This window comes from Cyprinodon variegatus, unplaced genomic scaffold (assembly GCF_000732505.1).
Source record: "Cyprinodon variegatus isolate N-32 unplaced genomic scaffold, C_variegatus-1.0 Scaffold257, whole genome shotgun sequence".
Taxonomy (NCBI): Eukaryota; Metazoa; Chordata; class Actinopteri; order Cyprinodontiformes; family Cyprinodontidae; genus Cyprinodon; species Cyprinodon variegatus.
This window is the reverse complement of record NW_015150710.1, coordinates 870,213-872,730: the sequence shown is the minus strand read 5'-3', so window position 1 is coordinate 872,730 and position 2,518 is coordinate 870,213.

The window sequence follows — 2,518 nt, the reverse complement described above, 5'->3', positions numbered from 1 at the left end:
GCGGTGCTGTCAGTAGGATCCCATTCAACGGGCTTGTTTGTCAGACATGGTAATTTTTCTAAAGGAAAACTGTTAAGTAAAAAGGTCCTCACAATGTAACAGTGAATATTAGACACTGATTTTTTTTTTATGTAAGAGGAAAAATGTAAATGGAAAAATCAGAGCTTAAAAAAAAAACTCAAGATTTGTAATTTTTTATGTTGTGTAATTTTTCTTCGAATTGAGATTATAAAACTGGTATCGAAAAAAGTATTGTTCAGGAACCGGTATCGGAGTGAAGGTATCGGTATTGGTACCGGAACCGAAAATTTTTGAACAATACCCAGCCCTAGCTACAATGTGCGTATGACTCGCCATGGCTGCTTGATATTTTTTCTCGTAGAAAAATGCATATATTCTTAAACGATGAACTAGGTTAATTTGTGACAAACGGGGTCCACACCACAGCTGTTTGGAGAGATTAGGTGGCTGCATGGTTGCCCGTTCAAAATGGCGCAAAAGTAAACAAACGGGTCAGAATAAAGGTTATAATTTATCCTGGCCTAATATCTATCCAACACACGTCTGTTGTCTGTGGATAATGTGAAATATTATGAGTAATTTAGGTTTGGGGATCAAATAAATGCATCGTGAGGATCTGAAAGCGTCAGAATCTGCAGAGGTTCACAGATTAACTTGTGATCCAGCGGGATCTGGAGGAATATGGGCTGTAAAATATTCCATCACCTGGGATGTTGTTTGGATGTTATCATGATGCTTATCCTTAAATTAGGGTTGTAGCAGGCTACTTTAAATTTTTAATTGTTATTGTTTATTTTTCATTCCGCAATTATGAACCTTTCATGATGTGTAACCATGTTCACACAGTCAGCTGTCATCCTATTCTCTTCTATTGTTTTGAGGACGCCAATTTCTTTGGTTTGCATGCAGAACAACTTTAAATAATTCACGTTTTTCAAGTTACTGGCAATAGAGTATTATTTTGTGTCTACTTGTTACTGTTAGTCTAAATAGTTTGCTTCACTGGTACAATTAGAAGGATGAATAAGCAACTCATAACTAAACGCTAATTGCGAGGAAATGTTTGTCATTTCAGAATTAGGGCGTAATATTATCTTGCCCATCTGTGGAAAATTTGTTAAAATAAATCGAGCACATAAAGATAACTGTGGATGCGAACACGTGGCCAACTTTGTATTTTCATACAAGGCGTCCCTTTACCTGTCAAGTTATTTATTCGGACAGTTCAATTGATACCACCTGCGGTATTTGATCTGTTGACTGTGTCTGATCTGTATGTCGAACAGCTGATCTAGATCAACTGGTGACAGTTAATGTTTCAGAGTCCGCTGATCGCTTAAATCATGTTTGAATTCCATAATAGCAGATATTACTATTTTTTTTCCTTCTTTACTCTTAGAACAGGCTGGGTCACCCCGTTAAGAAATAATTAGACATTAGTTTCTGCGTAGCTATTAATAGAGAAAATGATAACCAGATCTTTTTTTCTATCAGATATCTACCGTAAAATCTCCCTATTTTATTTCTTCATTGTTTGGCAGCAGTTAGCCTGGAGGCTCTGCTGCTTCTTTAAATGCTTTAGTAGAGCAGGTTCTGCATTTGTTCGCCCGATTCCCAAAATATCATATATATTCACACTATACATTAACTGAATTCAGACTCAAGATTTCACTCTTCCCCGCAGCGGTTATGTTATTTTGCTTTTTTCCTGCAACACACCTTAAACTTTAAAGACATTTATAAGTCCTCTGGGAACGAGTTGGGCTGTAAGTAATTAGTTTCCCTCAATATAAACAGTCGATGCTTATGAGAACAGAGAGTAAAAATTCATTTTCGCTCATTTTTATTTTCAAGACATACAGGACGACAGAAAAATGGAAAAATTACACCGTTAGTTGTTCCCATTGACCTTTTATTGCACTGGCTGTTTTTACTTCTCATACATCTTTCTGTGGTTTTTCTACTCGGTTCTTTCTCTCATTGTTGAGGCTCTGAAACAAACAGATAAACAACAGCAGGACAAGTTCTTAAAATCTCTGTGTGCGGGTTTAGAGAAATACCTAAAAAATGCTATATGCTTAATGCAATTAAATACCTTTGTGATGGTGACTTCTTAAGATCTCAACATATTTAATATCGATCAGATAACACAGTAATTTGTAGTTCTTGGAGTCTACTCGCTGTTTATTTCCTGTGTGGGGAAAGGGGTCCTGAAAAGCCACGCCCACAGACACATCTGCAAAAATCTGCGGTTTTCCAGCTGCTGCTACCAGTTAATCTGTCACACCGGCGGTGCGCTGTGAGCAGGAATCCCATTCAACAGCCGCCTATAGCTCGGTTGCCTCCTTGCAGTTTGCTGCGCTGGCTGGAAGCGGTTTTCATGGACGTAATCCAAACTGCAGGCACCAGGATAATAAAAGTGAACATATTTTGCTGGCAGGTTTCAGCATTTTAAGTTAATTTAGGCTAGGGTTGGGCGATAATTCAATAACGATAT